Raw genomic sequence first — 27,171 nt, forward strand, 5'->3', positions numbered from 1 at the left:
TTAAATATTTTAAAATCTATAGCTTTCATTCAAATAATACCTGATGATCCTTCAATGAAGGTCCTCGTTTTCTCACTCCCTATTATAGGATGATAGCGCTCTTTCCCTGTCTCTCTATTTTGTTCCTGAGTTGTCATCCTGTTACATGGGGACTACACATAGCCATTCTGAACACTCATCACACAGATGAAAGGAGAAGTATGACCAAAGGCTTCTCCAGTTCTTCTCCGGTGTCAGCTGAAAACGGTCATAGGTGTGCAGAACGAACTGCACTCCTGTGACCCGTTTTTAGCCGACAGCAGATTCTGATCATATGGTTGGAATCCCCTCAGATGCCTGGACTGGCATCGGGCTCATCAACTCAGTGATCCTCTGAGAGCCTGAGCCAGCCCTTCCTAGCCCTTCGACAGTCCAGTGTTCCAGTGAGCTTTGGAGGGGAGAGTAGTGACTGACAGTCACGGCTCTCTGCTTAGAGCGGAGGAGAACTGAGAAATCAGCAGTGTTTGATGGCTCAGTTCTCATTGCCGAGCCGGCAGAGGATCGACGCCGCATCCACCTAGAAAAGTATGACTGGGGATTATTTGGATGTCCATACTTCTTTTTTTAAATCCACTGTTGTCCCTATCACGAAACCTTTGGTCATGCAGCCACCCATGGAGCAAACTTTTGTTTAAAGGGTGGGTATCAGCACGTGATGATATTCTCCTGGAGTCCAAAGAGCAGGCAGAAAATGTGTCAGTGACAAAGAATCAGAAGAAGTGTAGACGCTGAAGGGTTGTCGCTCTCCTTAAAGTGAACCTCTGAGAACAGAAATATGGAAGCTGCCATAAGATACATTTTATCCCACCACAGAGACTTGCCAGGGCTTCCCTTTAGAAATAATATGCAAATCATATCTTTCAAAAGCTGGTATACACAAAAGGCTTGACCTCCTTTCCCACATATGATAGGGCCTACAAGCTCGGGAACTGAATTGTTCAAGAGAGAAGGCAATATCACATGATCCCAACACCTATGAGTGCCAGGCACATGATGGGGCTTTGGAGGCAGTTTGGGACAGTAAATGTAAGATCAGACACCTTACCGTACTTTACAAAGAACCTGTAGTACATGGTAATGTAGCAATAAACATAATTTATCATATGTATAATATTATATGTTTATGTAGAAAAGATCCCTACAATGATGACTACGTAGCATTATTTAATAACAGCTGTCCTGTAATAAAGAAGAAGCCAGTGTCTAAAGTTAATTGCCTATTATTAAGCTTTAGCCCAAAAAACATCTAAACCCATTCAGCACTTGGCCATTACATTCTACTTTCTTTATTGTGCACATAATAGCATTTGAACTCCTAGCTCTGATCTTAAACTAGATGTTTGTCATACAACCTTTTATGTGAAACCATATTAAAAAACTGCAAAAGCTCTTTTTTGTGTTCCACGGATATAGTGGTAATAATCAATTTCTCTGTCCCTGCTAGCATAAAAGGAATAATTTTATTTTATGTATTTATTATTTATGTATATATTTCACAGGAAGGGTAGTTGCATTTTGGTATTAGAATCGCTTTCAGAATAGTAGATGGACAGTAATTTAATTCTATGGTGCCTAATCTGCTTTTTACAAGAAAAATCGTTTAGCCAACCAGCAGCACTATATAGGAAAGTATACAGTATCTAAAGACAAACCTTTTTTTTCAGTTTTGAATAGAGAAGAAAAGGGTTAAACCCCTCCCCAATCCCCTTCACCAAATCCTAGATCTGCACATCGACATAAAGACTGACACAAAAATGCTTTTTTAAAAGTAGATTTCTGGCTATACACCTAGCTAGCTCTAAACCTGTCACCCCCCCCCCCCCCCCCAATACCTATGCTAACTAACCTGTGTAAAAAAAGACGTATATACTTACCTATTTTCAGGCTTAGGTGTGGTCAAGTGATTCTGCTCCCCTGTGTCAGCCATTGCCGCTTCAGGGGATAGGAGGGATCATCAACAATGGATGGGTCATTAAAGCCTATGGGTGATGTCACTGCTCTAGGTTTTACAAGTCATTTCTGGAGTGTTTTTTATTCTCCCCTGCAGCCGCTGTTGGCTGATACAGGGGAGATCACGTGGCTGGACTAGAGCAAACCGAAAAAAAATAAGTATATACAGGTACATCTTTCTTACACAGGTTAGTTAGCATAGGTGGGGGGAAGGGAACAGTTTTAAGGCTAGTAAGGTGTATGGCCGAAATTTCACTTTTAAGGAGAAATTCGAGAATTAGGAGTAAGAGGAAGCCTCACTTACATCTTTCATTTTACAAACTTTATTGTTACCTGAGCTGCCGACAGAGAGCTCCATGTTTAATATATTAAGGGAGCCTGTCATAAGCTGGAGTGTCACTATTTCAAATTTAGCATGCAACTAGGCTGTAGTCAGCCTGAGCTTTGGATTGTTATTGTTATTTGTAATCATTAGGTCTCCTCTAAGCCTAGGTCATGGTTTATTTCTGCCTCCTCCTGGGGAGTGTTCTCCAGTAGCTTGAGCAAGAAGATACAATGTTATGGTTGTGATTATTTATTTCACCCTTACCAATCGCTAGGAGATTTATTGCCAGTAATGTAAGCTAAGGAAGGAGATAGAAATTTATAGAGCCCTTCTAGAAGGGTAATTTGCCTCCCAGGCTTTGTCTAGAGAGGATCTACCTAAAGAGAAGACCCTCTGCCACACAGGCCTGTTGCCTGGGGAGGGAACAGTTTCAATGTTAAGTCCCAAGGACTGGAAGACGGCTATGAAAGGGATCGTCTTCAGAAAAGTTTGCTTTGTCTATTGCTTGTCTTAGCTTAAAGGCACACAACCTGAAGACTGATAATCTCAGCTTAAAAGTACACTTCTAGCTCCTGAGTGGGGCTGAAGTTATTTGAGCGGAGGGAATACTTCCTCCCTATTTTGGGTATCCTGTAATCAATAACCCTCTCTCTTCCTGGAAACTGGGCCAATAAGGACAAAGATTGACCAGTGAAGGTTGGTCATTCGTTCACCACTGGTGGGTTGGTCAGTGTTTTAGGGCAGCTATAGACCTAATCACCAACAGAATTGCTAGAATGGCCTGTAAAGTCCAGCAGCCCCTTAGTGGGTTAGTGTTACGTATGATACTAACAAAAGTGTTCCAATTCTGTATTTTACAACCATCTTACTGTACAGTGCTGTGACATAATCCCGATTTCTCACCTCTGTACATTGTACTAAGTGACATACTCCAGACTGAACCATTATGTACACAGTATAGTGTGTTACATGCTCCCTGCTGTCTATTACAGTGAATACCACAGTATTGTTATACAGAAGTTATACATACCGTTAGGACTTCCAAATGCCACCTCATTTAACAGAAGTAATAGTGATATAATAGCAAAGTTCAATAAAAAAAATGTGAAATACACACAGAAAAAGGACCACTTAAAAAGTGAATATATTAAAGTGACAGGTTTATACACAAGGTAGTTAGGCCCCAGGGACTTCGTCATACTGGACTATATCTGTCCTTGTCACTGTGTCAAGTGCCAAGTCAGGGCTCAGTCCTCTGTCTGTGACCGCCAGGGAATTCAGCAAAGAGAATCTACACTATTCCAAAACTATGGGGTGCAAAGTCACAGGCTGTGATCCGCACACTGGCAGGCATGCAGTAAATATCAATGACTTTCTTACTGCTATACTAATTGACTACCTTTAAAATTAAAGGGATATTATCACAGAAATTTGCAGTATCAGCAGCAGATAAAGCATTGCGTAATGTGCAAAGTAAAAAGGACAACAGAAACCAATTTAAAATTACAATGTCCTGACTTCAGTAAAGTAAGAATAATGCTTTTTAACATTTCCTAACTCCCTGGTGCTCAACCTGTGATCTGGGAACACCCCAAGTTGGTGATAACCCCTAAGACACCAAGGTAAATAGAAAGACATTCCAAAGATGACATCTCACTACTGGAGAAACAAGAGGCAAGGGTGTGATCTACTGTGGATTCCAACTGAGATCAAAAATGTCTTTAATGATGAACTGCTTCTTTAAAGTAGAAGTAAACCCTAACTGGTTAACATATTGTTTGCTATTACACTGTGTATCAAACACTTTTTTTTTTCCCCTTTAATTTAGAAAATATTTGATATCTTTTTAAATCATTTGCACTTGCTCCAATGTCAGCTGCTGATCAATTCTAAAAGCAGGCTAGCTAATAGTGACAATAGTGGAAGTTGCCGAAGCATTGAGTGTTGGCAGCATAGATGATTATAATCTCTTCCACTGGAAGTAATGTGGCAGGTTCAAGATACAGGAGAGCAACTTGGGGATAGAGGACAGTGACAGTGGGGGACAGTGTTATCACAGGAAGTGCCTGGCCAAAGACCTTCAAAGCAGGATCACAAGACATTATGTAAAAAAAAAGAAAAGAATATTTAGAATTTCGAAAAAAAACATAAATGTGATAAAGATTACATCATATTTTAGTAATTTGCTTTAACAATCGTCTTTCTTAAGCAGGTAAAGTTCTCCAATAAATTTTTATTCTCCACTGGAGTACATGTCTAAATGCAGTGTAAGATTATATAATGATTATGCCAGTTGGGCCAAAAAGAGAATTTTGGTCAGTATATCTAGCTATTAGACTCCATAGTAAGCCAACATGAGCTTCAGCATGACAGTAACCACTCCTTCTGTTGATATATCAACATTGGTTATGCAATCTACAGACAAAAAGACATACAAAAACAAACAAATGCAATTTTTCTATTTTGATTAATGTTAATTTTAAAATAGGTAGTGTTCATGTGAATAACAAGTATACATGTTATTCTATAATTTGTTTAATTTATCATGATGCTAAACATGACATTTCTGGTACAAAGCGTGGCAAAGTTATTAGTGCATGGAAAAGAAAGGCTTTTTTTTAGTGTTGCACCATTTTTTTATTGCAACACTTTTAAATAGGAAACAAAATGAACAAAAGCTTAAAAAAAGTTAAAATATTAAAATGGTAAAATAAAGCAGCAGAAAAATAATAGTTAAGGGGAGAAGGAGAGGAAGTAGTTAACTAGGGGTGATTATAGTTAAAGCGTTTGTTACCCCAACACTTCTTATTCCTGATATGTGTCTGCTGTTCCATGTAATTGTATGAGAAAGTATCCTGTTCTCTTTGTATAGCTTCCTTTATGTGAAATCCCTGGTGGTGTTCCTGCTAGTCTTACTTTACGATTAAAAACTGACCACACTAAGCGGAGAACAGTGGTTAGTTCTCTAGCTATGCTGGGAATTCTGTGTACTCTCCTCCAATAATCAGACTTGTCCTGACATGCCCGACTGCACAGCCATCCACTGGGAAGCTCAGTGTGCTGTTGCTTCTCCTCCCCCCCCCCCAGCTCTCATGCAGCTGAGAACAGAGGGAATATGATCACTTATAAAAAAGGAAAAAAAGGTATTTATAATGTTTTTTTATATTTATAAAAAAATGTTTTGCCTTTCATTTCTAATTTAAACTAAATGGGTTGTTTTACAAGGTGATCGTTTACAATCACTACAAATAAGGGTTAGCAGGAGGTTAAATAGGAATACATTTTATTAAAAAAAAAAAAAAAAAAAAAAAAAAAAGGTAAGGTTGCTTTAAAGGTTGACATATGCAGCAAGGCCAGATCCAGGGGGCTGCTGGGGTTGTCTGTGCTCACCCCTGATATCAGTGGCACTCCCCCGGGGCAGCTCTGGAGGTTGTGCAGGGCAATGTGTTCCTCCTCCTGACTATCCTGCTGTGGGTTCCCCCCACTGCACACAGAGTTTGGGGGGGCAGTAAGATGGTCAGGAGAAGAAGCACTTAGCCCCGCACTGTACTCAGAACTTTAACAGCCATCAAAAAAGTTGCCGCAGCCCTCTCAAGTCTTCTAAAACACAGTGCATAAGACTTAGGAGGGCTGCTGTTCTGGAGGTGAGGGCAGTGTGAAGAGAAGGTGTGCGGTCCAGGATCTAGAATGCCCGTAACTGTCACTCCAGTACGCCGGCTGCATGGCAACAACAACCAATATGGCTGATAGGGAGACCAGGCAATACTCCTGTAACACATTGGGTTAACAGGGGGACATGGCAGGGAATGCTTGTGGGCGGCTCAGTTTGGGGACTCCTTCATGTACTGACTCTACCACTGCACAGCACCAAATTTTATGGCGTACCAACAAAGCACAACAGCACTAATCCTGGAATGTTCATGTTCACTGATCCCCGTACAGCATGGCTCTCAATACACACAGGCAGTAACAGCAGCCAACCCCCTCTGTATACACCGACATTGGGGCTGGGAACACACTGGCAGACTGATGGTTTCCCAGCACCCAACCAGAAGTCGCTTCCCCTCTCCAGGTGAATGACAGCTGCGATCTGGCTGTTCCAGACAATGTGATACTTCTCATTCCACTATTCATATGTACTCCAGTCTGGGCTGCACACTGTACTTAAAGAGGACCTAGTCATCTGTAAAGAACAGTCTGCTCAATATACATGTAGAAAAGAAATATTCCACTTAAACCTGACCTCCTGACCCCTGTACTGTGCATTACATACTACTGACCTCTGCGTTACTTACTCCAGACCTCTGCATAATACATATGACTGACCTCCACATGGGGGGGGGGGACAAACATTGTTCTGTATTCCATCAGGCAGATCTGACAACACTGGTTGGGAATTTAGAGCAGTAGAGGCTCCATGTTATCAGCTTAAACAGGAAGTTAGCAGCACACTGGATTTCCGGCAGATCACCTTTTTTTCTTTACTTACAGCATTGTTACAGAGATAAAGCACGTACTGGAGAGATGTACTGAATATGTTTTTTTCTTTTGCCCAGACATACACTTTAAATAATTACCTAACTTCAGGAGAAAAGAATGACTTTTCCTTGTTATGATTAATAATAGAATCTTTGAATGAGAGTTCTAATGATAACTGCCGACTTCTAGAATACATTCATGTCTGATTTGTCCTTGTGTGCCAAATGGGTAATATCTGTCAGATTCATTTAACGCAAATCAGGGTTCCATTTCCTTATTTTACATTTCAATATAAAATTCTCTCTACAGTTTAACACAGAGGGGCACACTGTGCATATCCTGTAATTGGCAGAGGCTGATTAACTGGCACAACTTTGGCACTTGTACAGAAAACTTTGGTTTTACCTACATGTTCAGTTTCTACTTTTATAAAAAAAAAAATCCTGCAAATTAGAATAGCTAAGAATTTCTAGCTAGGACATTTAAGTACAAGTGCATGCTTGTTAAAATACATTTCTAAATTAGATTTGTCTACTTTATTCCCCTACCACAAACTCAAACCCTGTCCTGCTTATATAAAACACACAAATTATTGCCACTCTGTATATATTAATATACATTATTAAAATGCAGCAGTGTAAGTACCTGAATTTGCGAACACCCGAATTGCAGAGTGTTTGCCGGGTGTTCGCCCCGAGGAACACCCTGCAATGCACTGAGCGCTGCACAGTGCATTCTGTACTCTGATTGGGCAAAGCTTTGCCCAATCAGGGTGCAGTGCAAGCTGGTTGTTAATGAGCAGGGCCATTAAGCCGACTGTGGCATTCTTAACAACCAATGACTCATCAGCTGTCAATGGGTTTCCCAGCAGACAGCTGAATAAAAAAAGTGCTGGTAAAAGAAATTAAGAAATGAATGGTGTGGAGTTCTTCGCCCCCCCCCCCCCCCCCAATCCATACCAGAAGGGCCTGGTATGTATTTTGAGGGGAACCCCATACCAAAATGTAAAAAAGAAAATGGCGTAGCCCTCCCCCTCAAAATCCATACCAGACCTTTATCCGAGCATGCAGCCTGGCAGGTCAGGAAAGGGGAGGGGAAGGGATGAGCGAGTGAAAGAATATGTGCCAAATGTTGATGCCACACTGTGCTTTAGCAAATGGGGTTTACAGCTACATTGAGCTGTTATTCTGAACCAGAGAACATTAAAGTGACCTTCCTGCAAGTACCAAAGCTGTGTGAATCATAAGCATGGCTGAGCAGCACTGCAAGTTTTGTGCCAGGAAAAATCACATATATGACTTTCAATTGTGTATTTAGCTGTGTGCCCAGAGTTTTACTTTAATCTAAAATCTACAACTCCGTGATAGTAAAGCTTGGGTTTCAGCTTATAAAAATGGCAGCTTTCTTGGTAATTTTGCTGACACAGGCAAAAAATTGCTGCATAGCAGTATATTAAAAGACGAGACAATTAAACTTGATTAAAAAAAATCCATTCCTTTCATCAAACAGTTATCACAAATACAAACTGTTTCCGACTACCGCCCCAGGATGTATTCTGCTAAAGAAAATGCAATATTAGGCGATCTTAAGTACTTGTCTAAAAAAAAGATGAAATATTTAGTATTGCGTTGGGTGGGGGAAGCACCCCGTTGCCGTTGATATTAAGAATGTCTGCTAAAGTTTCATAAAAGGGAACATAAAGTATTCAAGGTGGTTGACTCTTTTGCTTGAGACCATTATTCTGAATATTGAAAATGATTTCCAGCTGTGAGTTTAGAAAGGGAGTCAAGAAAAAGGAGTATGGAACTTTGTTTTCAAAGTTAGCCAGTGACCGTACCTATATCGGTTAATTGATTGTATAGTGCCTACAGTGCAGATTTTTTTTTTTCAAATTATTTCCTATTTTTAGAAAGAGTAGTTTTTTTGGGTGGACCTATTCTCATACAAAGAGTTCCGCATTTAATAAATTATCAACATTTTGACTTATGATTATAATTCTTTTTATGTAGCAGGTGTCTCTCCCAGCAATGACTTAGCAACTCAGCTCAATCTGCATCCCCTCCAAGCAGTGATTCAACAGCTAAACTCACCCTTCCTTCCCCTCCCAGCAGTGAATCTGCAGCTCAGCTCCCTCTTCCTAGCAATGACTCAGGATCTTTGCCCCCTGATACTCTTTTCTAGTAGTAACTCTGCAGCTCAGCTGAACCTGCTCCCCCTTCCCAGCAGTGATTCAGCAGATCAATTGCCCCTGCTGCCCCTCAACAGTAATTCAGCGTCTCCATTGCTCCTGCTTCCCCCTGCTTGCAGTGATTCAAAAGCTCAACTACTCCCTATCAGCAGTATCTCAGCAGCTCAGCTCCCCTGGCTCAGCACCTTATCTAGCAGGAGTTCTGGGAGAAGGTGCAGGATTATTTGAGCTGCTGAGAAAAAGACTTGTGTCCTGTGTTCTGTAGTGAAGTACGGGTTGGCTGGAGGAACCACAGCGGTCAGTGAGGGGCATGCTTTCTGACACACCATAACATGTTGAATAGCAGCATCACTGGGAGGTTAAATTACTAAAGGAAAATATACTGTGCACTTTAAGTGCATTTCCTCTAGATCTGAGGAGAAGCTCTAAAATGAGGGGAAGCTCTTCTGGTTTCTATCATCCAATCATGTACAAACACAAATTCTGTTTTCTGTTTTTATTCTTTGCAAAGTGAAGTTTTACCTCATTTACTGAGCTCTGGAGCAAATGCACTTGCAGTGCACGGTATATTTGCCTTTAGTAAATCAACCCCATAAACCACATGTATCAAACACAAGGCCCATGGGCCTAATCCAGCCCTCCAGGACATTTCATGTGGCCCTCACACCTCTCTTGCAGCTTCAGCCATCCCTTTGCTTCTGCCCCCACCTTGTCTCAGCAGTCGGCAGCAGAAAGGAGGACAAATCTCCTCCAGATCCTGCGCCTCTCTGTGGAGGTTTCGGATTGCTTGTCTCTGCGCCCCCCCATCTCAGCAGTCAGCAGCAGAGAGGAGGATAGAACTCCTCCTACAGATCCTCTCTGTGGAGCTGCAGCACTCCCTTGGCTCCATCTTCCCCGCATTCAGTAGACTATGGCAGCTGACTCCATTCCTCCTCTGGTCCTCCCTCAGACCCTGCACTTTCTGCTTCCCAGCTCCACCCCTAACTTCTTCCCCACAGCAACACAGGATAAAAAGGGGGGTGCACTGTGATGTAAGAGAGGGTGAGGGGCTCTTGACTTCTGATGGTGGTGGTGCTCTTGACATCTGATGTAAAGGAGGGGAGGGCGTGCTCTGGACATCTAGTATTACAAATACAACCGGCCCGTTGAGGACAATCATAATGCTGTTGCGGCCTGCAATGAAATTAAGTTTGACACCCCTGCCATAGAGTCTCTGCTTGAAAGGTAAGTACTGTATGACTTTTTTCTTCTTTTGCAAGGTACATTCAGATTTATTTTCTGCCACGTTAATATGTGTAATACTGTGGCAAGCACAGTTCACTATTTGCAATTAAATTGTAAGCTTCTTTGAAACAGGAAATAATGCACATGATGCACGTGCACAGTGAGGCTGCAATTACATAGTTACATAGTTAGTCAGGTTGAAAAAAGACACAAGTCCATCCAGTTCAACCTTAAAAACAATAAATAAATAAAATAAAAAATATCGTACAATCCAATATATCCACTTTGTAAAGTGCTGCAGAATTTGTCGGCACTCTAAAAATGAACAAAATAAATGAAATATAAGAAGCAGGGAGGATTCTGGTCAAAGGAAACGGTTTCAATAGTCTAGATAATGCCTGCAACATCTGCAACACCCCTATGAATAAGATTTTCCAGTGTCTACTTTCTTTCTGTCCTCTTGATCTAACTCTATTAAGCACTATATCAAAGGCAACGAGCGTATCTATTACATCAGATGAAGACAGCGCCCGGCCTACATCTCCTCCCAGCTGTCCGGACCTGCATCTCCAGCTTTGTAGTAGAAGTGATCAGAGGGACCGGGTGTGTTAATCCTGTCATTTGTCTAATAATACCACTATTTAGTAAATCACCCTATATTTGTAGATATTGTTACCTGCCATATGGTGTATGTCAGGCAGCAAGCTATAAACTGCTTCTAGATCATGTGACTGCCGGCTCTGGGGAAATGCTTTGTGTGTACGTGGCTTTGATGCAGAATGCACTTGAGGAATGAGAACATTATATATGTTGGCAATTTTTTCTTTTATGTTAAAGCTGAACGCCAAGATTTTTGTAAAAAAAATATCCTTGGAAATGGGCCACTCACAGTGCAAGGGTTAAATGCTTGTTGAGGTTAGGGGTAGAGGAATAAGCTGCAATACCGTATTCCTCGCTCTTGCTTCCACCATGCTCCGCCCCTCCTTTCTTTGGTGCTCTGGCCTGCAGTTACACTTTGATCCATCTTTTATAATGCAGGACCAGTAGTCTTGCATTGTACGCCAGGACATAGAGAACCCACCCAATACCAGAAGCATCAGAGAGAAGGCGAGAACTCCGTGAGCCTGTAGGAATGGGGAATAAAGCAAATATGACAGCTTATTCGTCTAACCCTAGACTTAAAGAGGAAGTAAACCCTGATGGTTGTTACTTCCTCTTTGTTTCCCTGCAAAGGTAAAGCATAATGGGCTACTATGCACTGCAGGAGAAGCCCGCAATGTCCCCGTCTTCCTCGCTAGTAGCGAGTGTCCATTCTTCACCCCTCTTCCTTCCGGGGCCGCGAACTCCGGCTCTATGACTGTCTGGAGTCGCGTGACGTCACTCCCGAGCATGCGCGCGGGAGCCGCCTTTAATGGCATGACCCGAGCTAGAAACTCCGGTGCATGCGCAGAAGAAATCACCCTATGGCTATTTGCAAATATCTCCTAGACCGTGCAGGTCTGGGAGATATTTCAAGCACTTACAGGTAAGCCTTACCTGTAGGTTAAAGTGGTAGTAAAGGGTTTACAACCACTTTAACAAGCAGATAAGCCTTACATTGCCTTACATTGCATATTATTTTTTACAAAAATTACAGAGATAATCTTTCATTTTATAAAGCAACCCTTTCTAAATCTAAGAAAATGATTAATTGCACAAACCACTGTCACCACAGACTGTGTAGCTGCACAAGGCCCCTTGGGGACTAGGGACTCATTTATATTAGACATGGGTTGGAATGATGCTGGGACCTCTTCCGCTTACATTTTCTGGGTTGAATTAAACTGTTCATCATTCAACCCGGAAGCAAACCGGCAGCCAAATGGCCTAAATGCGAAACCTGCTTATTTTTTTTTATTTCTAAAACCTATAATCAATTTATTAAAAAAACAAAAATAAATAGTTCTGCTTTAAAGTGGAAGAAAAGCCTCATACATAAACAACCCCTTCACAAAGTCAGCCATAAGCTCCAAAATGTAGAAATCATCGTTCTTCTACCTTTTTGGAGTCTGGTGCTTTCTTGTGATTCGAGGATGTTTTCTGATGTCACGAAAAGGGTGGGGCTGGGCGAGCTGGAAGAAGCTCAGAGTGTCTGTGCGGCTGTGTTAGAACAGGGATCGACAACGGTATTAGGAAGTGCCTTTGAGCAGCCAAATTTGGCTGCTCAAGGCAACCATTGTTGGTGACAGAGGAGGGTTGATTAGCTATCTGAATTAGGCTTAAAATAAAATAAAGGGTAGATGTTGTATTTTTAATGGAATTCCACTTTAACTAACTGACATTATCCTCTGTCTCTTTGTGATTGTATTGGTGAGATCGCTGCACTAAGCTCCTCGGTCTGTACACTTGCTATGGCCACTAACAGTTGTTCCCACTCTACCTTTTAACCAATTAATTTATTTGATTTTATAAATGTAAAATGCAACATGAGGCCTAAGGGCAGTAAACGATTGGCAGGGCTATCCAAACACTCTGAAGAGTGTGGAAATCATAAGTATGACATATATGAAATCAATGGGTAATCCAGTCCATTAAGGCTGTACTTGTTACCAAAATATCATATGCCATTGGACTAAGCCTTTAAAGGCCACTCGAAGCCTCTGTTTTAATTACTGTAATGCACTCAGGCTGCATATACAGTAATAATTACACAGTTAGTTCACTCAACGTTGCAACTAAAGCTAAAATACCCCATACCGGTGGCAGCTTAGAAACTGGGATCATCGCTCCCACACACAAGCAGTAGGATAAGTCTACAGCCATATGATCCCCCCCCACTTCCTTTCCTGCATACTGCTCCAATTAAGGCCTCATTCACACTAGGCACCTTAGGCTGCGTTGATCAGCATAAAAATACAGCATGTCTTCATTTTTATGCAGCACAACGCACCTTACTGCAACACACTACGATACAAAAGAGATTAACTAAATGTAATTTTCAGTAAAGTTTTTTAAAAAAAAGGTAAGCCATGTGGCCACAATGCACCACACCACCTCTTCTCACTGCACACCAGTAGAACTGCATTATCACAGCATAACAGATGCCCCCGGTGTGAACAAACCCTAACTGTGCTACTCAGAATAATAATAAATGTTAAAGAGCTGCATAATTATTTTATATAGCCAACCTAACTGGGCAGCACAGCGGGTGTGGACAGCAGCATGGAGGCTTAGTGGTTAGTAGAACATACTTCTACCTCGTAGCACCAAGTGTTCTTGTAAGGACACTATCTGCATGGAGTTTGCATGTTCTTCCTGCGCTTGCATTGGTTTCCTTTCACACTCCAAAGACATGTTAGTAGGTTAAAGGACAAGTTCACTTTAAAAAAAAAAAAAAGATAAATAGTAAAACAGTGCAACAGCGATCGCTGATGCCACGCAGGACTGTCAGTGTGAGCTGTCTGCCCCATATATCGTACGGCCAGGTAGTTTCACACTGACAGGAAGAATCAATGAACTACCACAGTGCTCAACAGTTCGTGGTAGTTCATTGAGAACTACAAGCCAACATCCCCAAAGGATGTTAGTTATTGTAGTTAATTTATTAAAAGACCTCTGTGAATGAGTTGTGGGCTAGTACGGGGAACTTCTCCCCATACTGCTTTTAAAGGGAAAGGGCAGCAGGGAGTGGCTGCAGCAGTGGAAATGTGTTATTTGTTCCACCCTAAATATGGGTGGAACATGTAACGTGTTTCCAAAGGTAAACTTAAATCCTGTAATTCGCTCCTATTTAAATTGGCCCTAGTAACTGTGCATATGAATTTAAGGCCTTAGATTGTAAGTTTGTTGAGAGCATGGACTGATGTGAATGCACACCAAGCATGGACTGATCCACAGCACTTGTATATTAAAGGGAATTTCCCCATAAGAAATAATGGAAACTCCAATGATTCGTTCCACAACCATGTATTCAAGTCCTTCAGTCTATAGTCCATATAAAAACAGAAATGTGATAATGAGGTTGTGTAACCATAAAATACCCATCCACAAATGGCAGCCTCCACGAGGGAATTAGAAGCAAAATCCAGCAGGAGCTACAGAGTATAAAAGAGAAGAAAGGCGCCTCTAATGCCCCGTACACATGGTCGGATTTTCAGACGGAAAATGTGTAGGCTCCATCACACATTTTCCATCGGATTTTCCGACACACAAAGTTTGAGAGCAGGCTATAAAATTTTCTGACAACAAAATCCGTTGTCGGAAATTCCGATCGTGTGTACACAAATCCGAGGGACAAAGTGCCACGCATGCTCAGAATAAATAAAGAGATGAAAGCTATTGGCCACTGCCCCGTTTATAGTCCCGACGTACGTGTTTTACGTCACCGCGTTCAGAATGATCGGATTTTCCGACAACTTTGTGTGACCGTGTGTATGCAAGATAAGTTTGAGCCAACATCCGTCGGAAAAAATCCTAGGATTTGGTTGTCGGAATGTCCGAACAAAGTCCGACCATGTGTACGGGGCATAAGTGTAGCAATATGGTTACATTTAGTGAAGGTACAACAATTAGCAACTCACATGGTTGATGATTAAAAGAGGCACATCTAAGTAAGCATCCGGGGTAAAGCTGTCCATATATATAGACCATCCCTCGCACCGCTGGCTCTCACCGATGTCAGTCTGCAATCGTGACCGGGAAGGCTACCCTGCAGTAGAGTGATCTGAAAGCGAGGCTTGAACGGCTCGTGGAGCGCAGCGTGGAAGGGACGACGTCAATGGCGTCAATGACCATCCCTCGCACCGCTGGCTCTCACCGATGTCAGTCTGCAATCGTGACCGGGAAGGCTACCCTGCAGTAGAGTGATCTGAAAGCGAGGCTTGAACGGCTCGTGGAGCGCAGCGTGGAAGGGACGACGTCAATGGCGGTGAGGAGGATGGTCTATATGGACAGCATTGTCCAGGATGCCTGCATACTTGGATGTGTCTGTTTTAATCATCAACCATGTGAGTTTCTAAATGTTGTACCTTCATTAAATGTAACCATATTGCTACACTTAGAGGCACCTCTCTTCTCTTTTATACTCAGTTGTGACATGATGCTACTTGTATATCAAGACATCGCTTGTATATCAAGTCAAAATGTATTTAAAAATGTTGCTTGTCTTGCAAAACACTCTCAAACCAAGTTACTCTCAAACCAAGGTTTTACTGTACCTGTATTATAATAAAAAAAAATTGGGCTTTAAATGAGTTAATAAAATTCAAAGAGGAATTATGAATGGTCGCTGTGAATAAGTGCGCTCTATGCATCACTATTTATCTACATGGGCATAAATTGTTGCGCAATTTAAAGATTTTCAAGTAGTCATTCAAAAATATGACTATATTTGAGTACATCATGATTGCGACACAAAAACATTGACAGTCAGGTCATCGGAAGAGATGGAAAATCAAAAGGAGAGTCATATCGATCTCTGCTGATTAAGCAGACATAAGCCAGGATGTAGCACTCAATGGCAAGAGCTTGTCGATCTATCCATTCGCTGTGCAAGCCACATGAACATAGAACAGTATAATCATTCTGATGGTGATCAGAAGACCTTGTGAACTAGTAGTACAAACACGTCTCCGCAATTTGAGATGTGACATGCTGTGCTGTGAGCACGTTGCCTCGGGTACCAAGAATGTAAACTAAGCCATCTGAGGTTGCTGGATTAATCAGATTTAACGTATCGCGATGCTTTTACCACATACAGCGCCCTATATTCAGAGACACACCACTATGGAAAAATTCTATGAGAAGATGATCTGTTACACTACATATATATTTCAATACCATATAATATTAGTATCCCTGGAAAAAGTATGCCCACTATTTCTCACTATGTTTATATTAATATCTTATGGCAGGTCTGATTTATGTACAGATGAATTGAAATATGGGCATTTGGCGGCTGAAACACAGTTGAGATATATATATGGGAAGGGTTTACCTGCCAATTTATTTGCAAATCAGTTCAGCTTGTTTTGTGATCTCGACAACCCTGCCAGAAATCACAGCCAGGTTCTTAACCCCCACTGCAGCTGCAGCCCAAATTAGTCAATGACTGATCAAAACACACCCCCAGGTTGGATACTGAAGGAGAGAGAGCACAGTGATAACCTCACCCCTCTGCTCTTCTTTTTCATCCTGTCAACATGTTCCTTGTCAGCACATATACATACAGCTGGGCTTGAGTGACTGTCTCCTATGCTGGCCATCTTTCTCTCCATGTGTGTATAGCTGTACAGAGGATATCAGAAAGCTTAGACTTAAAGTGCAACTAAAGTTCCGCTGTCACATACTATGAGCAGGCAGGCTCTTTATTACAGAAGGGACATGCAATGTCTAAATACACCTACTGCCTGCTCACAGCGCTCTCTGGCACAGAAACTGAGCTGTACACGGGCAACTCATCTTACTTTACTAGGACGATCCCGGTGTGCCAGAAAGACAGTGAGCGACACCATCCCGCGTTGGCCAATGAAGATGGGCAAAGACTGGCACCCAAAAGAAGATACTGGTGAGGGACAGGGACCGCTGAAGAACGTTTAGCTCCAATTTAACTGGCTGCATACTTGTTCTATGTCAGTGACTTGCTACATAATGAATGCAGGATTAAGATGTAAGGTCCAGAGACTACACTTTTAAAAAACAAAGCAACCTCACCTTCACCATGAAGTTAAAAATCTGGCTCTTTATCTGAGCCTGCTCATATTGTGATACATGGATGCTTGGAAAATGTGGGTTCAAACTTCGATTGCATAATAGAGCACCTCAGGATTTGGAAAAAAAGCTGAACTGACCAGGCACCTTCTGGAGGGATCAGCCAAATGAAATGAGCATTCTGCTGCACCCTCTCAAAGGTAACCTAAATCGACACATAGTCAATGGGCCAGGTTGGGTCGCTATGAGCGCATTAATGAAAGAGTACTGGAGGCTGGAAAGATTGGAAGTGTAGGAAGGTGAGAGGAGGGTAGGACTAGGGGTGTGAGGGTGTCTGTGGTCAGAGGGGCCTTCTGAATTATCAAGGCTAGTTAGGAGTAGTTTCAGGTTGGTCTAAATGTCCAATAAGCAGTGGTCAAACTTTGAAGGGATATAGTGTTGAATTGATGGGGACCACAGCTTCTTAATGAGAGACATTTTATTGTTCAGTATGGTGGTCATGTTATCCTTGGACATTATTCACAAAATTTTGGATCTAACCTAAAGTGGATCCAAACTATTGGATTTCCTTGGCTATGCTAAAGTCTGTTTGGCCTTAACTTAAACTGAGAGTGTTGATTGACTATTAATTCACTACCACGGATGGACTACACTTTGATTAACTATTTATAATTATAATGCTATTGTGTGGATTTTATAGACATAATCCTTACTTATAGGGAATAGATGTACTTTATAAGTTGGATATAGATCATGTTTTTTGATATTGGAGCACTATTTTGAATGAATTGCATTTTAATTTATGAGCCAATTTCATTGCATCCCTAGAATTTTTGTGGGGAAGGTGAATTTGGCAACCGAAGTACCATCAAGAGAGAAATTTGAAATTGGCTTCTAAGCAGTTCAAATTGGGGAGCTAGATTTTTTTGTTGACCGGAATTGAGACCAGTATTCCAAATTTGGATGTCGCCAAACTTCCTTCTATTATTTGCCCCTTATTTAAATTTGCTTTCTTGGTCTGGGTCTGACATTTCAGTGAGGTTTCAGACTTAAAGGAATAGAGGCTGTTCACTTAAAGTGAATGTTCATGTTTCAAAGAGAATGTTAGTGAATACGACAAAGCTATGTTCACTTTAATACCCAATCATATACTGCCAAATTCCCGTCTTTTTATCTCCCAATATTTAGTATTCAAAGTGAACACATTTTCACCGTATTTACTAACGTTGACTTTGCCTTTTACAGCCTCTACTGGTAAATCAACTCCAGCTTCTGTGACAGTACATAACGGCATCAAACAAGAAAACTACAGAGTGAAGGAGACAATAGATGGGGCTCTGTAATCTTCTGCTGGAGTAGGCAGTTGACAAGCCAGCAACTATCAGACTTCAGGTGACATCTGACTCTCCCTCGAAACTCCACCAAGGTGACAGACTCAGCCAAGGTATTAACCTATATAAAGTGGCAAGCATACCTATTTCATAAGTAAGACTGCCCAATTCTAGTAATTTAGGACCGCTTATTCGGATTCCTGCATTAAGCTAATTTGTGATTGGTATTTTAAAAACCGCTATATAGAACATTTTAGAGCATTCTATAATTAACTTGTTAACTTGCTGTCTCACGTCTGCGTGACTTTTATGTGTCTGCCTGTCTCACACTTAAAGATCAAACAAGCTTTCTGTGTAATCCCTATACCATTTACAATCAAAAGTCTATTTTAACTCCCACACACATCGTTCCCAAGGACTGAGACTTCCTCTACTCCATAACAGTAAACTTGATAAAGAGACCTGGGACTTTTCAAAGCTTGGAGCCGCATATTTCACTGTGTACGGGACACCAGAGTCATAGTAACAAAACCTTCTTTACAACCTGCAATTAATGCACCTCTCAAATACATAATGTGGGATAATTAATGACCTTATTTCTTGCAGGCACTAAAGACTTGCACTTTTGACAGTTGAACAGACTCGGTCTAAAAACCTGTTAATTATTTTAATTTTTTTCACCTTAGCTCAGTTTTTTATACAATGGCCACTCTGTACGATATGATGGATGATGAGTTAGTGGCAATTAACAGCCTTGGGGTAACGTAGTTGTGAACCCTAACTGAATGACATTTAGGGGTTGATTACCAAAACTGGAGAGTGCAAAATCTAGTGCAGCTGTGCATGGTAGCCAGCAGCATCTAACTTCAGCTTGTTCAATTAAGCTTTGAAAAAAAAAAAAAAAACCTGCAAGTTGATTGGTTTATATGCAGAGCTGCACCAGATTTTGTACTCTCCAGCTTTAATAAACCAACCCCTTAGATTGCTAAAGCACTGTGTGTTATATGAGGGTGGCACAGTGACTTGCCAGTGGTTGGTGCTTATGCTTTGCAGCATGGGGATGCTTGCTTCTAACCTCAGCCAGGCCACTATATGCATGGAGGTTGCATGTTCTCCCTGTGTTTAGGTGGAATTCTTCCCATACTCCAAACCATGCTGCTTGGTCTAACTTGGCCCTAGCACATGTGTACAAATTTGCTATGCAGTTGTGCTATCACATTCTGCATGCCAGCCCCAAGGCCAAACCATTTGGGTGCTATAACTAAGAGTTGGCAACCTATGTATAAAAAAATGATAAGAAAATTGTATGCAAAAAAAGGCTTTCAAGTATATCAAATATGGTGCCCGGAAGGATGGCCCATAAAATCGGCAAGAGTTGGATTTGATTGAACAAATATCTACATGCATTATATAAAACTGCCTTTTTTCAGTTAATTCCATCCTTTGCTGCATCTCAGCATTCCTGAACTTCTGCAGACTCTTTGCAACCACTTCTGCCTACATGCACTCCAGAGATGGCTGCATTACATTTCTCAGGGAGGGTTTCTTGATGGGGACAACAGCGGATGATACCTGTGTAATGTGTGTTGAGGCAACCACTTGTAGTCTCCATCTCAAGCCTGTGTGATGGGGTGACAACAAAGGATCACAACTGAGAGACAGGGACATAGTGTTGCCACCCTATAAGAGGAAGTGCCTAAATGAAGACATTCCAGGCAGGATCACCAGGTATTTTAACAAAAGCATCAGATTTAAAAATACTAAAAACTTTCAAAATTACAATCACATTTAAAAAAAGAGACAGGGTGCACTTACTTGGGCTCCTGAAATTTCAAGTCAAAATTTTCAGTTCAGTCTATAAAGAGTTTTGGTGAAATTCTGCAATACATTGAAAGATTGGATAATAAATTCCCGCAATAAATTCTCCAAGACCTGTTTTGTTCAGCTGCCTGTCTGCAAACCTGTACCTGGGCTTTACCAGTGTTAAAGCTGATTTATTAATCTCCAGTTATCATTTTTAGTTCCAGCTTCTGGACACATTTAATATTGGCAATAAAATTACAGATGTGCTTATTTTATGAAGTCACATGGGGAGTCAGGCTTTCTTCTGCTACAGATTGCATACAGTGTTCTGTTCTGCCAATAACTACACAGAAGAAAAAAAACACAAACTGCTCCCCAACAATCAAGTGTTAAGGACTCCACTAAAAAAAATTGTTGTTCATTGAAGTGTACCTGTCACACACACTCACCATTTCAACAAAGCAGCATTGAGGAAAAAGACCAACATTCTTCAAATGCAACCAGTTTTAATTGTAAGACCCCTTTCACACTGAGGCGTTTTGCAGGCACTATAGCATTAAAAATAGCGCCTGCAAAGCGCCCTGAAACAGCCGCTCCATTCACTCCAGTGTGAAACTCGAGGGCTTTCACACTGGAGCGGTGTGCTGGCACAGCGTCAGAAAAAGTCCTGCCAGCAGCTTCTTTGGAGCGCATTGGGAGCGGTGAACTCACCGCTCCTAAAGCGCCCCTGCCCATTGAAAACAATGGGGCAGTGCTGCTATACCGCCGACAAAGCGCCGCTGCAGCGGCATTTTGCGGGCAGATTTAACCCCTTTTTGGCCGCTAGCGGGGGTTAAAACCGCCCCGCTAGTGGCCGAATAGCGCCGTTAAAACGACGGTAAAGTGGCGCTAAAATAGCGCCGCTTTACCACTGACGCCCAGGGCGGTTCTCAGTGGAAAGGGGTCTAATAGTGTTGCTTCAGAAGAAAACATACCAATCCTGTTAGCCACCTGCCAGTTTCTCCTTGTGGGGTGTTGGGAGATAAATGCCAATCCTGTTCATGGCAGTGGGTTTTGCCGCCTGCTGCAATGGAGAGGAGAGCAGCAAGGAAATGCAGACAAGGTGGGTTGGAGGCGGTCCTTCGCAAAGAATCTGTCACTTTGCCCTGAATCGGTAAGTTGACAATGTTTTCTTAGCTCTTCTATAGGCTGACAAGGTAGCTATTATAGGACAAGCAAAGTTACTTCACTTTCTGTGTGGGTACGGTAGCCATCAGAAATGTTTTTGTGACTGTATTTTGCATTCACATAAGCCAACATTAGGTCTGAGGTTAAAGCGGAGTTCCACCCAAAAGTGGAACCTCCGCTCATTTGTCCCCCCCCCCCCCTCTGGTGCCACATTTGGCACCTTTCGATAGGGAGGGTGGACAGGATTTGACAGGTATCCTGTTCCCACTTCCGGGAGCCACGGCCGTGGCTATTGACGTCACCGCTTGTCTCCCTCCTCTTCCCCCTGTCACCGGGCCAGTAGGAGAGAGAAGCGGAGCCTCGCGCAAGCGTAGTAGGGTTACCGGTGTGAAGTCATAAGGCTACACTGCCGGGTTCCTTTACCTGTAATGAAGGCGGCATGCACCTGACAGCTGATGGAAACATCAGCTGCGGTGCCGACAGGACTCCAGGACAGGTAAGTGTCCTATTATTAAAAGCCAGCAGCTGCAGTATGTGTAGCTGCTGGCTTTTAATTTTTGCAACGGACCTCCGTTTTAACTATAATCTACCTTGAGGACTAATTTATCCCATAATAGTGGGCTTTATTATATTTAAACATCTCTAGATACCTACCTATGTGGCACACTATTCCTACTTAGACCTATAACATGGTAAGAACATTTTCTCTTGGGGTTTCCTCACTCAGACAATTGAAATGAGTTGCACACAGTGGGGTTAATTTACTAAAACTGGAGAGTGCAAAATTGGGTGCAGCTGTGCATGGTAGCCAATCAGCTTCCAACTTCAGCTTGTTAAATTAAGCTTTTACAAAAAAAAAAAAAAAAAAAAAAAAAAAAAAAGAAAAGAAAAAGGAGGCCGATTGGTTACTATGCAGAGCTGCACCAGATTTTGCACTCTCCAGCTATAGTAAATCAATTCCAGTGTTACCAATTTTAGATAGCAATTGGATCGATACTATACACATATTTGCCTCCCCATGTTGATTCAACAAAATATCTCTATCGGAGTATTATAAAACAGATAGATAAAGTCAGCCAATTTTTTTAATGCGTTTAAGGTTTTGAGAGATGTGTCGTTTTTAACTAGATTTTAACATTTGTATTAATAAAATTGGATGTCTTTATTTCTGTACCTTAAAAGCCTAATTAAACTGAAATGAAGCCAAAACTTTTTTTACTCACTTTCGATTTGCCTTTGCTTTCCTTCAATTCTTATCTCACAGCCAAAACAAGAAGTGAGAGAAAATCCCTCCAAAGTAAAGCTACTTTCACATTGGGAGGGCGGGCGCTGGCGGTAAAGCGGTGCTATTTTTAGCGCCGCTTTACCGTTGTTTATTCGGCCGCTAGCGGGGCAGTTTTAACCCTTGCTAGCGGGCAAAAAAGGGTTAAAACCCTGCAGCAGCGCTTTGCCGGCGGTTTGGCAGCGCTGCCCCATCGTTTTCAATAGGCAGGGGCGCTTTAGGAGCGGTGTATACACCGCTCCTACAGCGCTGCAAAGATGCGGCTTGCAGGACTTTTTTGACTGCCCTGCAAGCGCACCGCTCCAGTGTGAAAGCTCTTTACAGGTGAACACGATTGGACATTCCGACAACAAAATCCTGCATTTATTTCCGATGGATGTTGGCTCAAACTTGTCTTGCATACACACAGTCGCACAAATGTTGTCGGAAATTCCGAACGTCAAGAACGTGGTGATGTACAACACGTACGACGGGCCAAAAAAAATGAAGTTCAGTGCGGCTCTTCTGCTTGATTCCGAGCATGCGTGGAATTTTGTGCGTTGGAATTGTTTACACACGATCGGAATTTCTGACAACGGATTTTGTTGTCGAAAAATTTGAGAACCAGGTCTCAAATTTTTGTTGTTGGAAATTCCGACAACAAATGTCCGATGGAGCCTACGGTCGGAATTTCCGACAACAAGCTCACATCGAACATTTGTTGTCGGAAATTCCGACCGCGTGTACGTGGCATAAGGGTTTTCATAATGGTCACCAGGAAGATTCCCTACTATTTCTGTTCTGGTGACCCCTCAAAATTTGGGATTTTCTTTCACTTTTGGTGATAACGATCACATGACTTAAGGGTGATACTCCCTAACAAGAACAAAGAAAACCTGACAGGTGTTCTACTCCCTCTCCACTTTATCTAAAAATTAAAACAAGGCTTTGTCTTCAGTTCCTTCAGTTTACTCTAAAGTGGATGTAAACCATCACATATACCCAGTGAAGTGAATAGCCGCAGATGATACACAGAGATTAAACAAATCTCCCTACATAAGTGTTACATGTATATCTGCTGTCTTCAGCTTTATATATTGTTTAGAAAGTGCATGTTCTGTTAGAATTTTCTCTTCCTGTTCCTGCAGGGGGAGAGCAGTCTTGGCAGACACTGTGAGACAGCTGATTAGAGGAAAGGCACACACCCCCTCTCCTCATAGGCAGAGACTTGCAGAGCTGTGCTGTGAATTGACCAGCTGTCTGCTAATCTATTTATAGCACCCATCCCAACAAATTTCAGGCTGGTTTTATCATGTGTCACAGAACTTGTCAGGAGTTATCAGGCTGATAACAGAAGAACGGAGCAGGAGACAGCAACGGGACTTAGGGCTTTGGAGAGAGATAAGAAAACACTACAGATATATGTGCCCAGCTCAAATTTCATGAATCGGGTTTACATCCACTTTAAATTTATCTTCTTCCTTGTTTTTCTATAGCCTACAAGAGCCTTAAATATAATTTATTTATCCTGCTGCCCATTACCACTTAGCTGTCATAGACGTTGTATACTCATGTCTAAATAAAATGTTGTTTTCAGTTCCCTCAGTGCCTACCACATCACTAAATGCCAGCAGGGTATTGGTCAAGTGATCTCGCAAAGGTTAAGGGCATGTAATCATCGTAGGTGTCCTGGCAAGCGCAAAAAGGCAAGTGTGCTTCTACAACTTCTACTCTGCATGTGTGACAGGTACACTTTGAAACATGTGAGTGAGCTACTGAAGAATGACCGAATAACAGCTGGCGAAGCATAGACCCCTTTCATGCCTAAAATAACACATTTATAGCAGCTAATCTTTCATCTGGGAATAAAAATTAAACTGTAAACATTTAATGATGAAGCCTATAAAATGCATCAGTAAAACAGACTTGTTGTTTTAAAAGCAATCTGTCCAGGCAAGACGAAAAACTGATTTACCGTGTTAAAGATGGAGTTTTGCTTATAGCATCTTATTTTCAAACAATAAAAACTGCCAAAACAACTTTACGCTAGTATATAAGTTGTAAAATAAATGAAAATGTAAGAAATATAAAGTCAATTACACGCTGGCTTTTTTTTGTGCCATTATATTTGCAACCTCAGAACAACTCTACTTGACAGTGAAGATCTCTGCCCTGTGCGACACCATCCAGTAAAACAATGAGGGAGATTTACTAAAACTAGTGCATGCAAAATCTGGTGCAGCTTCGCATAGAAACCACTTGGCTTCCAGGTTTTATTGTCAAAGCTTAATTGAACAAGCTGACGTTAGAAGCTGATTGGCTACTATGCACAGCTGTACCAGATTCTGAGCGCTCCAGTTTTAGTAAAACAACCCCAGTATATTCTGCAGCTATGAAAAGGGACCTTTGCCTTTACTTCCTGCCCTGTATCTACCAAATTGATAGTCAATCTCTCCAAAGTGAGAAAAATATCCTCTTAGACAGCTACAGCATCACCTGGACTAAAGTCTTAATTGGAAGGTTTCTCCCCATTCCCATTCTAGAGACAGCTCAAAATATTGGGTTCTACTTCACTTTTTGTCTCAATTAGGGATGGGCCGAACACCCCCCCCCCCCCGGTTCGGTTCACACCAGAACACCTTGAACGTGCAAAAAGTTCTAGCGTACAGGAGAACCCTATTAAAGTCTATGGGACACGAACATGAAAAATCAAAAGTCCTAATTTTAAAGGCTTATATGCAAGTTATTGCCATAAAAAGTGTATGGGGACCTGGGTAATATGGGACATGTATCAATGTAAAAAAAAGTTTTTAAAATGATTGAAATATTCCTTTAAATATTGTGCCTGGGCGGTCCCCTTAGTCTGCCTTTAAAGTGGCGCATCTGTACAATGTATAGAACATGTCTCAGCAATAATGACATTTCTAGGGGAAAAATGTAATCTAAACTTGCTTGCGGCTGTAATGTACTGCCGGCTCCCGGCAATATAGATGATAAAAAAAATGAAAAAAAAACGGCGTAGGGTCCCCTTTCCAGTCCATACCAGGCCCAAGGGCCTGGTATGGATTTTAAGGGGAACCCCACGCCCAAAATGTAAAAAATAATTGGCGTGGGGTCCCCCTCAAAACCCATACCAGACCCTTATCGGAGCATGCAGCCTGGCAGGCCAGGAAAGAGGGGGGGACATGACATCACATGACGTCAGAAGGGGGCGGGGTCACCCAGTTACATCACCGGGTGGCCCCGCCCTTGCCTATATAAGAGCTGTCAAAGCGAAGAGAGAGCATTCAGCGGAAGGCCTCCTATGGAGGCAGAGCGTTTTCATTTTTGCTATCTTTCAGGTCTGTCAGGTGGTGTGATTGACGGGGAATTTACATTGCGGGACACTTTTTTAATAAAGGTTTTGTCAAAAACTGTCTCTTGTAGTTTTTACTTTTTTGGTGAATGGCTACCCGATACCCATTCACATAGGGGGAGGATCTGGGGGCCAGCTATCAGATTCCGATAAGCCCCCTGACCGCAGACCCTGACAACCACCAGCCAGGGTTGTTGGGAAGAGGCCCTTGTCCCCATCAACATGGGGACACGGTGCTTTGGGGAGTACCCCAAAGCACCCTCCCCATGTTGAGGGCAAGCGGCCTGGTATGGTTCAGGAGGGGGGGGGGCGCTCGCTCGTCCCCCCCTTTCTGGCCTGCCAGGCTGCTTGCTCAGATAAGGGTCTGGTATGGATTTTGGGGGGCCCCATGCCTTTTTTTTTGGCATGGAGTTCCCCTTAAAAATCTATACCAGACCCAAAGGTCCTGTTTATTTTTCTTAATTCTGTCATAGGGTTCCCCTTAACTACTTCAATACACTGTATTATATACTCTGCACTGCACTATATACTCTGCACTGTGTTATATAGACTACACTGACTGCACTATATACTCTGCACTGCGTTATATGCACTACACTGACTTCACTATACACGCTGCACTGCATTATATACACTACACTGACTGCACTATATACTCTGCACTGCATTATATATACTACACTGACTGACCCTTTTCCCTGATCTAACCTGACTGTCTCTCTCCCTCTACAGGTACAAACTCATGGCTGTTTGTCTTCACTTTCCCGGCCACACCTGTACATTATAGCCTTATAGACTTTTATGGAACTGTCTCTGGCCCCATAGAGATCTAGGACAATAATGTGCAGGCTTGGCCAGGACAATGAAGATTTGCAGCACTTAATATAAACAACATTTTTAGAGTGTAAGCTCTAACGAGCAGGGCCCTCTGATTCCTCTTGTACCAAATTGTAATGTAACTGTAATGTCTGCCCTCATGTTGTAAATCGCTGCGCAAACTGTTGGCGCTATATAAAACCTGTATAATAATAATAGTACTTTACCCCATCCATCTTGATCTTGTCTTCAAGTTCCACTATTAAATGTATGTAAAACCGCAAAACCTTTTGTTTTAAAGTGATACTAAAGGTACAATTTTTTCCTTTTTTTTAATAACAAACATGTTATACTTACCTGTTCTGTGCAATGGTTTTGAACAGAGCAGCCCTGATCCTCTTCTTCTCAGGCCCCCCACTGGCGTTCTGGGCTCGCTTGCTATGGGGGCACTTATGCATGCTTGTTCCTGAGCCCCACTCTGTGTGTCCATAAGACACACAGAATGGGACTTAGCCCTGCCCCACTCCTCATCACTGGCTGTGATTA

General features: G+C 42.1%; 1 protein-coding gene across 7 annotated transcripts in view; it reads right to left on the reverse strand.

Moving 5' to 3' along the window:
* The window catches only part of TSPAN9 (tetraspanin 9), a 556,918-nt gene that overhangs the window by 365,415 nt on the left and 164,332 nt on the right, over positions 1 to 27,171 (reverse strand). For 4 of the 7 annotated variants that reach the window (XM_073621231.1, XM_073621230.1, XM_073621232.1 and 1 more), the window contains one exon: positions 20,039 to 20,101. The exons of the other annotated variants lie outside the window; for them this stretch is intronic. The gene's annotated coding sequence lies outside the window, so the exon portion shown is untranslated. The remainder of the gene's footprint in view (positions 1 to 20,038; positions 20,102 to 27,171) is intronic. 7 annotated transcript variants of the gene reach the window in all.

Source organism: Aquarana catesbeiana, linkage group LG03 (assembly GCF_042186555.1).
Source record: "Aquarana catesbeiana isolate 2022-GZ linkage group LG03, ASM4218655v1, whole genome shotgun sequence".
NCBI lineage: Eukaryota > Metazoa > Chordata > Amphibia > Anura > Ranidae > Aquarana > Aquarana catesbeiana.